Genomic DNA, 13009 nt, shown 5'->3' on the forward strand with positions numbered 1-13009 from the left:
AGAAACATCGCCCAGTTCACATGTAATTCTGTGAACTTGTAATTTCACGAATTCGCGATCTTCTAATGATGTTATCATATAATCTGCTGAATTAAAAGGATTCTAAAAAGCTACATTTCCCCATTTGACATCACCTAGCCTGCGCGGGTTACGCCTCGAACCCAGCGCGTCTTTCGCGATACACGCCCGTGTTTGCTCTGCAGCGCAAAGTTGCGCGTTTAATCATCCGGACGTGTTTGACAGACGTGAGCGCTGCTCTGCCAGTGTTTACACTCTCTAATTTCCTCTGAAATCGTGCAGCTCTTGTATAATCAAAATGACAATGAGGAAAGTGGAAGGGGAAAAAAACATTTGGCTCTCACACCGGAAATATGATCCTTTTGCAATTGGTACATTCATTTACACAGCATGTATGTTGATAGTGAATAGAAAGTGAAATTTTCTGGTGAAATGCAGATTTACCTGAATATTTAAGACAAATCTGGATGTGAGATGTATAAAATGAGATTTAAATATCTGTGGGACTTTTTTGAATATTTAAATATCTGTGGTCTAAAAATTGGAAAATTATGTTGAGGTGTTTCCCAATACATAAAACAGTATATCCAATGACACAGTAATGAAACATGATGAATTAAAATGACATTTAATTAAAAGCACATTTTAATAAGTGGATGACATGAGAGATTTCTTATGTTATTGAAATGATTTTCTTTTCCGAAGATACCAATTAAGCTGTAAATATGTAAGCTATTGCAGTTGGTACCTAAATTTATATTTGTTCCAAGGACCTGCTAGTAGGTCTTGATTTCCCTTCCTCACTCTTGTAACTACACATCTTTAGATGAGTTTAATGGAAAACTGATAAGTCTTGAGATTCGGAGGGTATTTAAATACCATTCAAATTGTGTGAGAGTTACTTGTATGCCCTCATGAGAGATTTTAAACCCCAGCATTGCAGCACTGTCTTGGAGAACAGTTGTGAATGTCAGCGAGAGTTCTTGACAAACATAAACTCTTTGAGTAATCACTTTAGCGTGTTACCATTCATCTTCCTTGGTCCTTATTCTCATTTCTTCTCAAACTTTATAGTTTGGGAACATCCATTTACTTCACTGTTAATAAGGTTACCGAAGTTTTTACTAAGGTTAAGGTATTAAGGGCATTATGTGAGTAACACCTCCATATGTGAGCCAGTCTCAGTGAGGCCAGAGTTGTGGAGTGTTGCCTCCAAAAGGACTTTCTGTTTTGCAGACCTCCTCACATTTTCAGATTGGCCATTATAATATAAACACAGCTGGCTGTAATAAGTGAATTGGCTACATCATAATTATTGCTTTGACTTCAATTTGACAGCCAAAAACAAATTATGTATACAAAGTCACGAAGTCAATTGAGTACCTGAATCGTATATTGTTTCTGACAACACACTTTTATTATAATAAAAAATGTGAATGGATATTTTGTGTAGACAGGTTTGTGTTGCGGATTTGACAGAACTACACTATTTAACAATGTTAGTGAAAACATTTGAGTACTGAGGTTTTACATAATCTAAAGAATCAAAAATTTTATAAAAGTAATTTGTATTATCTTTACCCATAAATTAGCAAATTCATATTTGAGTATGGTGAAGCAACATTATCTAATCACTGCAAATTCATAAACATTTACACAACCCGAAAGGTACAGATGCCAGGTATACCGTTCATACTTTTGCTTACAGCTTCATCTGTATGGAATCGTACAGCATTTCTCTCACTTGTAATATTTAATATGAATCACACTGGGTTACATCCATTCAGGTTTTAATATCTGATTCACTCTATGCATTCCACAGGCTACCAAACAGTAATAATGGTTGAATGGCTGTGTCAAAGGGTTCTTCCTGGCACAGAAAAAAAGTTCAGAATACGTTCTTACAAGTATAATGCAATTTGCTTTAAATCTCCATCTCAATTTCTACAGTTGGGTAGGGCTGGCAGGACATTCGTGCTGAGGCCAGTCTACATCTCTGTGCACAAACAAAACGTTGGCCATGACCTGTAGGATTTGTGTGGTATAACATTATGCAAATGTGAAAGACCACAGGATGCATCAAGGCTCGTATGCCCATGCTTCTGTCTCTCTGTAGCAAACTATGGTTTCATCTGTCTTGGTCATTTGGGCTAGCACAAATACACAGCCTTTTACCTCAGCCCATGCTGCAAGACTGCAGCACGACACAAAGAGACAACTCTTATATTTGTGCAAATGTTCTTCAGGTCTTTGTTTCAGCAGTTTATTTACTTACATCTCTGCCAGAAACTCAGTTTATTCCAGGATCTGCATTTATGGAACACCAAGTACACCATGCAAGCCATATTCCTCCCCTTTGGCTTTTATCATGCATTCTGTGTATAGACAAAACTAAAATTGGAAGCTCTCTCAGACAGCCGCTTCAGTCCCTGTTTAAAAGATTGATGACTTTTCCAGCCTGTCCAAAATGAATACAACAGCCGATGACAATTGGTGCTTGTTACCACTTATGAAATCGCTTGGGGAAAACGCACATCAGTCATTGGTCGGCCGGGACAGTGTAGGCGGGAAGAGGTGTGGCACAGATGTTGGCGTGATCGTCCTGCATTCGGAGCTGCAAAACACCAGGTGTTTTGTGTTCCTTCCATCAGCACAGCCATGAACATACATACAGCGTGATGGATGACCACCTCATGAACTCATCTTGATCTCCACTTTCCTCAGGTCTGCCATCATCATGCTAAGATCAACCACGAAGCGGTGGAACCAGAAGACGTCAACCTTGTGCGAGTTATGAAAGTCCAACGTATCTCTGTTGTTTGTGTCTTTTGTTGCATTTGTCTTGTGTGTGTCTGTTGAAGGCAATCTATATTGATCTCTTTCATGAGTAAACAAATTTTGAAGGGCAAGTGTTAGATGGCTAGTTTTAATATCTGTAACATTTGTAAAGGCTCCCGTGCAATTACAAATATAATTTTATGTAAATATTTGGGAATATATAGTGAGGCGCTTTTTTCAATACATTTGCCTTTTCCGTGTTTGACTTTTCCAAGACTTAGTCAGTGACGCCCAGAGATGATGCTTGTATTCCTAACTCCTTAGCCGAGGGAGGTTCCTAACTCCTTAGCCGGTGTTTCTGACTCCTCTCCTAATATATGACACAAAACTCGGATGCACTGTATCACATACATCAGTTTTATACTTTAAATATAAAAATAAATGTGTAAATGTTTGCATATATGTATATTAGCAATTACTCAGTCTGTCCAGACACAGAACATCTAGACAGCGTTGGCCGTAACTCTCAGGCACAACAGAGACCAGTAAATACACAGCACAAGTGCACACAGCCCATTAGCATGTGTGAGTATGACAGTGCCACCCAATACATCCCAATTACAACTTTCACTGGATTTTAAGACACGAGAACCTATTTAAACCAACTAGAGAGTAGGTGTACCTAATAAACAGTCACTGAATGCTTGTGTGTGTGTGTGTGTGTGTGTGGCAAAAAGTGTATATGACACTTAAACATAAAAAACCCCCACAATCATTACCAGGCCAAAAAGATTGGTGGGAGCATTCTTCTCTGCTTTTGAATTTTAATTAATTCACACATATGCAAATGTTCCTATAAGCAACACTTGCTAATTGATGAAATCTGTTTAATATATCCATAGAAATCACTATAATTTAGATGAAATTGTTAAATGAGAGTGTCTGAATCCAGCGTAATTTAACAAATTTGATTTGAGTAATTCTGGGGCATTTCTATATTCTCCCAAACATTTAAATATTTGATTGAGTTCTTTCCAAATCAGTCGTTTTCTTTTGTTTCCTAGTCACGTGATTGGACACTTTCAGATGGGAATCCCATTAAGTGGCAAAACAGGTAAGTGATGAGAGAGTGATGATCCGTAACGTACTGTAAGCATGGTGACTATTTTCCATTTTCATGGAATGAAGGTACCTATACATCATCAGATAATGAACAGTCTCACTCCTCTTTCATTCCAGCTCATTCTTTCATTCACACACTCACACACACACAATTATAGTTAATCTCATTCCTCTTGCCGAAATAACTCTTCATGTCCTTTTTTTTCGCGATTCTTTTCCATATTTAACATTTTTGGAAGCCTCTTTTTTTGGGTGGGAGTGGGTTAGGTGCTAGTTTCACCAAAACGGCTGACGATAACGTATGAATCCCAGTTTTAATGCTTTTCCTTTCCAGTGGTCTCACATCTAAGCCTAATTTCTGGTTACAAAACCCAACACAGATTCTGCTCCACTCACAAATGACTGGAAAGCCCCATGAGAGAAAGTATCCTTTGTCTTTTGGAGGGATTTTACGCAGAAAGCATGCTGCTGCCAGAACGTGTTTGTATTATAAAAGTGATCATTTCTAACTGTCAAACACAGCGTTTGGGAAGACTTACGGGCACACGTGCTTTGGCGGCCTTCGCACGTGTGCTGCAATGGAGGGGAAAGTCTTGGGAAAATAAACACTTCTTCCATTTGTATTTGTTAAGCAGATGCCTGTCGTTTTTCATTCTGTAAGCACAATGCGAGTCCCGGAGGGGCCCCACGGGCACCAGGTTCTTTCTTCGCCTTTTCTGGATCTCACGTTTGCTGCGTTTCTGGCTCAAAGAAACGGCGCAGTCAGCAGTTCTTCATACCACCGCTTGTCAGTAAGGAAAAAGGGCCAACACGTGATGACTTAGTTGCAGCCTGGTTATTGAGAGCTTCAGATACTTTTAATAGCACATTACACAATCCTGTTATTTGCAGTTTCAAAGTGGCATTAGATGGCTGCATTTGAATCTGGATTTAAACCAAAAACTCACGCGCCAGAGCTCAAAGCAGGCATGTTGATCCATTAATACATATTAGTGTGCAGCTATGTGTCCCATGGTCTGCTGCAATTGTATTTCCTACAAAGTAATCCATCTTATTGGCTCTTTACTTCCATTTGTAAGGGAAGTATGTAATTTATTTTAAAAATGTGGAGTAAATAAAGCCTCCTTAAAATTAAACACAGTCCTCTGGAATCTGAAACAATAATAATGTCAAGATGTTAAGGAGAGGATTCAGAATTTCACACAAATAATAATAAATTATATATATATATATATATATATATATATATATATATATATATATATATATATATATATATATATATATATATATATATATATATAAATTGCTCTCCTTTGTCATGGTTTCTAGAGGCACCAATCCCTGGTATAAATCCCTCGTGGTATGTGTAAAATGTAAAAGACAACAGTGAGTGTCAGTGCAAATAACTTTTCATAATCATTCAATAAGTAAGACTTGAGAAAACTCTTCTTGACTGTTTCACACAGAATAAACCATCTACGAATGACTAGCTTGTTTCCTTAAAAAAAACCGTGTGTAACATACCAGGGCTGACGATGGCAAAAGCCATTTTTGTTTGCCAGCTGAAGTGTCAACGTGACCTGGTCAATTAGATGTAAAACGTGGCTCCCATTCATATACTCATACAACCTTTTAAATGTATCTTGGGTACTTGTGTGAAAGGTTATTCCACTCTGTGTGTATAAACACGTGTTAGATAGAAATCAGGGCTAAGAATACCATTAAATAGAACATATCCACTATTTCAACAGTGCAAACTAACCACATCTGTATTTTACTACTGCCCGGACTACAGGCAGCTGCAACCATTTCATCTAACTGAAACTCACCCTTTTCATTCTGTTGCTGCACAGAAACCCTTACGCAGAAGTACAGTATGACAAAATATGTAACAAGTTAAAATAATGTAATTAATTAATCAAGACGTCAACATTTCCCAAGTCTTTTTCTGCTTATTTTGAAGAGTAGTTTAAATACAGTAACGGTTACAGCGGAGCTCACTGTTTAAAGTGCGCGACTTTGGGTTTGCTGATTTGCATAAGACGTTTTTGCATTTCAGTTGACCAAATATTGTTTTAGTCATAATCTCTTGGTCTATGAACAAATCTAATCAAATACATTTATTAAAGAAAAGCAAATAGCAAATGTTGTCATCGTAAAAGCAATCAATCAAAACGAACAGAACGGACAATTCCAGATCTGGTGGCACCAATGTTTAAACTGGCCGTTGCATGTTTCTCAGTATACGTAGGGTGACAAGTCGTCGTAACGACTGCTCATAACATTTATAGCGCAGGGCCTTAAGTGAGACTGGGAAATCGAAGATAGCGCCACGATCGCAGGCAGAATAGCCCGTGATCCCATGCAAAAGCTATATAGACATGCCTGGCTTGGCTGGAGTGCTGGAATAACAGAGCCGTTCAATCGCTCTGGTACACAACTGAAAGCAAACATTCCATTTATTGTGCTGAGCTTATTATTATTATTATCAGTATGGATCCCAGGAAGAGAGTAAGCCCCCCCAGAACAATCCTGGGAGGTAGAAGACCACACACCAAGCAGTGTTTAGTTTACACCACGCTCAGGCAGACCACTGGTGCGGTCAGCTAGCGGGCTCGAATCACTCTTTAACATGACCTAAATCTGTTTTAACTTGCTGCTACGAACCTCTCTGAGCCCGTTGCAAAGTTTGATATTTCTTTCCATATGACCACCATGACTGGAACATTTTGTTCAGCCCCAGGTCACGGACACGGTCTGTGTATGAAGATAATGTTAAGTGCGTTTGTGTCGGGTCCAGCGGCATTTTAGATGACTGAATATGACGGCACAGGACCGTAGTGGGCTAGCTGAGTGCTTACTGTTACCCTCTAGTGGACAAATGAGACTGAAAAAACCATTTAAAAAACATCTAATGTTTATGCCTGAATTTGTTACATATCTCTGATCAGACAGATGTTAGTTAGCAGTTGACCTTTACTTTTTCATTGTGATTTAAGAATTTAGAAGGGTACTGTTTGACAGTCAGATGTGTTGTGCTTGAAGCACTGAGATTTATTTGTGGATGGACCACACACAGAGACCAGAGCGAGTGAGCGAGAGAGAGAGAGAGAGAGAGAGAGAGAGAGAGAGAGAGAGAGAGAGAGGGAGTAATTGCATTCATTTGTGAAAGTAACCTTGTGTGGCAGTCACTGAGCACAGCAGCATGTGATGTGGACTCAATGCACTCAGTGAATTCACAGTGCTATGAAACTGTGAATGCCACATCTGTTATTTGGTAGATGCGTCTTCTTTCATTTAATTGGTCGAATTATGGTGGAATTCTGCCTTGAGCAAATCTTTTATTCATTCTTTGGGATCAGAAGAATAATAGCAATTGCTGCCCTCAGCAATGCAGAGCTATTTGATATCAAATTAACATGGTTGTGTTAAGGTTCACTTAACTGGCATGAATTATGGCATTAGTAAGACATTAATATTAACAAGCGATGAACTCCAGCATTAATAGACCATAAGTAATGGTAACAAAATAATTAGAAGAGTAATCTTCGTGACTCGTGAATTTCTATGCATCTTTAAAACCTTACACAACACAACAACACTGTCTGGTTTTTCCTCCAATAATATAGACATCATAGCTAATTTGCCCATTCAGCACCGAAGACCATTAATAGTTTAATTAATTTGTTGGCATTGCTGGTTTATTTATACTGACTTTGCTGGTTTGTTTATGCTGTAATAATGTTAGCAAAGTGAATTTTAATGAAAAGTGTTTCTGACATCTCCTATACTAAAGAGCTCTATTTTGTAGGTACACATGCTGAAGCTCTTGAGACAACTGCTTCGGCGTTCCCTGTTCAGTACCGAGGGCAAGTGGAATTCTGAGCCTGGAATGTGGACACTGGGTCCTAGCAAGCTGGACCTTCTCTGGAAACATGTCACTCCGTGCAGTCATGCAGCTCTTCTTATTCCTGGTGGCCCAGAGGGAATGCTGGGTGTGTGGGGCACAAACGGCGCCGCCCATCCCTGATGGGAGCCGCAGAGCCAGCGGAGAGAGAAACCAGATTGCCCGGGCTTTTCATGCCCGGGTCAGGGAGAAGCCCGTTAGGACTTTTGAGGTATGGTGGAGGTACAGTGGATGGTTGGTGTGTCTGTTGTAGATTGAGTATGCTAACAAAAGGACCCTCTATGAGGTACTGGTATAATGAGTGGTGGTTCAATAGTAAATATGCACTCCCTCCCCCTAACACACACACACACACACACACAATCATTCCACCTCACTGCAAGACAAAGAAAAATAACCCTTACAATTTTTCAATTCAGGTCAGCACTGAATTCAGCCATGTATCTCACTGAGCAGAGCCACTGGGCTAAATCTCAGCCATGTTGAGCATAATACTGTGTAGAGGATAGACCACAGCTGTTCCTGACATTGACATTGCATTGTGCACCAACCGAACTCTGAGATTTCTATAACTTTCTGGTCCAAACAACTTGGAGTTCCATGCCCTTCCATGACAAAACTTACTTTGATGTGCACACTGTTTGCTTGTGGTTCTATAATTGGTTAGAAAAAAGGAGCTGGATGAGGTTCAAAGCCTGGAAAATATTCAAGTATTGTACAGCTTAATTAAAAAGCAGCGCACCACCCATTTGTCTGCATACTAGTTGGAAATTTGCTAAAAGAAGACAAATTTGCTAAAAGAACTGTCGAATGCACCTCCCATCAACAAACTCAAATTCCATCTAAACAGCACAGCAACAAGACAGAGTTTTCAAAAGTCGTACTAAGTTGGAATCTGGGCTCATGTAATGATAATTTGACAGAATGGAACAGACTGTTTTAAAATCTTCTTTAAAAAAAGAAAAACAAAAAGCTGAATGAGGCTTAGGCTCGGAATCAAGAATTATCTCTCAATAATGATTTCAAGAGTTTATGACCACATTGGATAAGTAATTACACAACTAGAGAGCTGACTCTCTAGGAATGCTGCTGGTTTCTCTTAAGCAGATGGCGGAGACCGTTTCGATGGGGTCAGAAAAAAGATCACATTTCTATCAGGAGTGTCTTGGGCAATGGGTGTGAACCTCGCTCGGGTGCTGACCTGCTGCAGACCACACAAACGCAGGAAATGATGGCTAAACTAAGGAATCTGCAGGAGAACGAAACCGTGGCAGAGGACAGCGATCACTGGGATGAAATGTTTTTCAGTGCTGTTTATATTCCCTGGTCTGAGGTTACTGAGTTAAAGGCCCTGAACTTACGTTCTCCCACACATCCCCTGCTATTGTGATGGACTTGCGTGGGGTGACGCAACATGATCACGGGGTGGCTAAAGTAATGAACAATTCATTAGTAGTGTAATGAAAGGAAATAGCTTGCTAACCAGCTGTAACAGCTGAACATTTAATTGATCACCTGGAGACACATGCTGAGCTGAGACAGTAGCTTGTTGTAATGGTCCTGTGAGCAGACATTCCCCTCATACTCTTAGCTAACAGAAGGACAAGAAAGTAAAGAGAACAATCATCCTCATTTTCCATTCCTGCAATCAATGGTTGTGAAGCCGAAACTGTCATTTTTGGCATGCCCGTGATTGGTTTTGGCTCCTTGCGCCTGGGTGACTCATGGGAGAGAGAGAGGCCGTGGAACACAGATGGAGCGTTTCCTATGCTCTGGGAGTCGAGGACAAATCTCCCATTCAGTGTCGGCAGTGAAAAGGAGCTTCTGCAGCGTGCGCTTGGGTCACTGTAAACCACCCCTCCCCACCCTGGCCCTTCAGAGCCTTGTGCAGGCTTTAAGTTAAACTTTCACCAACTGTGGACTCCGCTGCATGGACAGGAGGCTAGAATTATGGTGCGAGTTTTATTGGAAAGCTTCTTCAAAAACACACGGTTTACTAGTGCAAACCTTCGAAAGGCCGTGGCTAAAGAGAACTGCGGAAGGGCTTTTAGGTGTCAAGGTTTTGCATAATGAAGAGTTTCCTTTTTAGATCGCTCCCTTTCTCTCTTTGCTGCTCTTGCATACACTCTCTTTCCTCTCTAGCTTGCATGCAAAGTGATCTGGACATGGCCTGTGATGTCTGCGCTGCCACGGTACACTGCAAAACAAAAATGGTACTTTCTGTACCTACTCTCTCAACACTGGGGATTTACAGGGCGGCTGCCGCAAGCGTTTCCTATAGAGCTGCCCAAACGTTCATGTCAGGGAGTTTACATACTGCACCAAGTCACACACAACACTTTAACGAGCCACTGAACCGTAAGGGTCAGCACTGGCCGCAGACAAAAAAAGTACCCAAGATGGGTGGCAGGCCACAGGGACCACCCATGTCCTCAGCGGCTCTTTTATTTCTCATGATGAGAACATTTCTGTTTAGAGGGCTTATCTTTTTTATTTATTTATTTATTTATTTATGCGATTTTCAATGATTGCCTCATTAGAAAGAAAAAGGGCCTAAAGGAACGGAAGTAAAATCAACACTTTGGGCCCTTAAATCAGAATCCAAAACACAATTTTATCATTTGACACAACAGAATTGTCATAATAAGAACTGCTGTTGTGGATTTTATTTCCTTATGGCCTGTAGCTATTTTTAATGTGACATGCCTGTCTATTTAGTCTGCATAAATCATTTTGTGCTTGGGAAGGGACACACAGCTTCACAAACTTAGATATATTTTCCAGTTATTTCCTAATATATCTCATATAATAAAAAGATCACTTAAATGTTGGAATGTTAGAGGTGAATCAAAATTCTATATACCACCAGTGCCCAGCCTACCTCCTGGTGATGTCATATTTATGCATATTTTCTGTCCTGTGGTTATTATTGTCTGTCTCTAACAGTACAATTCTCATTGGCTGTGTTACATTCAGCACTTTCTTTACTTTTAGGCAACATGTGGTAATATGTGCTGGAAAGATCAAGCTCACATGTTAATCCAGGTAGCCGGCTAATATGGTGGCTAAGATGAAACCTTAGCTTTAGTTGCTATTTATGTGTGGAATGTATGTGGCATATTGCCGTCAGATTTACCTAACGGCTGCAAATAGAGACGTATTCATTAGCCTGACTGAAACCTGTTAACATGCTGTTCCTGTACTAAGTAATCTGTGACCGCTTGACCCCGTGCTGTGTGCAAGGTGCCTCGTGCACGCAGTGTTGGGTGATGGGACTAGGAGTGAGGAAGGATGCAAGCATGTGTCTACAAAATACAAAAACAAGGATAACGAGAACGAGAACCGTGCAGAAAACTGTCAAAGACCCCACCCCATCCCCACCCCCACCCCCACCCCCAAAACATGCTTTCGTTCATAGAGAGCTACTATGTAATATGCTTGTTACTCACACACTTACTGTATTGGCTTAAATAGTTGATGTTTAGAGCGACAAAACTGACTACAGTATTGAGAATGCACGTTCAGTCTTAGGCCACTGTTTGTTGTTTTAGCAATAGTATAATGACCATATATAATTATTTCTCAATCTCTTTATTAATATACAAACAGAAAATAAAGGAAACGTGTACACAAACTGAAATGTTCGGAACAAAATGGCTTCTACAGGCAAAAGTCAGTATTTAGCATGACGTCCCTTGGCAGTAAGCACATCTTGAACTCTTTTGGGGAGACTGTCCTGAAGTTTGCTGCAGAAATCTTCTGGTATATAATACCATGCTTCTTTCAGCACTTCCCAGAATTCTTCTTTAGGCTTTTCCTGCTACTTCTGAAGTGTAAGGGGAAGTCACACTAAATGCTTGCCACTATAGCATATAGAAGCTGTTTTTCTCCCTGTATTGAAATATTGCCTGCACATTTCCTGTATTTTCTGGGTGTATTCTAATAAAGAGACTGACAAAAATATTGCTAAAACAATTATGTTTGCCTTAGACCTTTGCACAGTGCTGTATATGGACTCACAAGTTGCACCTGTGAGTTAAAAGCCTAGAAACATACCATATGTACATATATGGCCACTGGGTATATTCTATACTACTGCCACTGCAGTACACAACTGTTCATTCAAGTCAAGGGTGTAATCTGATAGAGGGCAGTGTTAAAAACCAGCAATGCCACCCACAGAAAAAAGACCAAAGCAGTAAAAGAGTCAACAGAGAAAGAAAGTAGGAAAACCTTGCTCCGAGTTAATAGTCGCAACACCCTAAAACATCACCTCCTGTGTAGCCCAACATTCATTCATTGACTTCAGGTTATTTGGTTAAATAGCCAGCTATGGAAGACAGCCAAAAAACAATGCATCTGCCCATAAGACTTGTCTCACTAAACAAGATTTATTGCTTAAGCACTTCAAGTTCAAGTTTGAGCTTACCCGGATTTTCTGTCCCATGGAGGATCACATTTTAACAGGCCGCTGACCTCTCAGGTCCACGTCACCCCTCTGCCCCGACTCCCAATTTGTGTATATTTGGATTATATTTTTCCATGAAGGCTTAGAAGCAACTTAAACAAGTTCCATACAGTGTATACACAGTTTTCAGACACTGTTTCCCCACACACGTTAGCATGCTTCGGAGTACTCTTAAAATGGATTCAACTCTATATATCTATAGACAATACAGCACTATTACAAATCAATAACAGGTTTTGGAATGTTTTGTGAATTCGTTAAAAATAAACTGAAATATTCCAGATACATAAGTGTTCACTTAGTACTTGGTTAAAGCAGCAATGTCATCAGCAGTGTAGACACTATTAATTTCATTATGAAAACACAAACACATTTTATTTTAGGCCTTCCTTACTGAGACCTACATAACAACACTTTGTTAAATTAGTTCCATTCTTCTTGCATTAGTGAGTACTGTGACTGGTTATTCTCCAATATTTAAGGGTAACAAATGATAGGCCTTTCTGTCATCACTGTGCTGAAACGAAACAATCATTGTGTTGCAGTACGTAATAACACTTACGTGCTTTTACAAGTCAAAAAGGACATGAAACAAATTCAGTCACATAAACTCGAACCCATACTCCTCTGTAATGTACTGTCAGGCACACTGTACAAAAGAAAAAAAAAAACAGAGGACACATAAGAGACTTTGTGAAGTAGCAGTGCATCAT

This window comes from Electrophorus electricus, chromosome 25 (assembly GCF_041902795.1).
Source record: "Electrophorus electricus isolate QZ-2024a chromosome 25, ASM4190279v1, whole genome shotgun sequence".
Lineage (NCBI taxonomy): Eukaryota > Metazoa > Chordata > Actinopteri > Gymnotiformes > Gymnotidae > Electrophorus > Electrophorus electricus.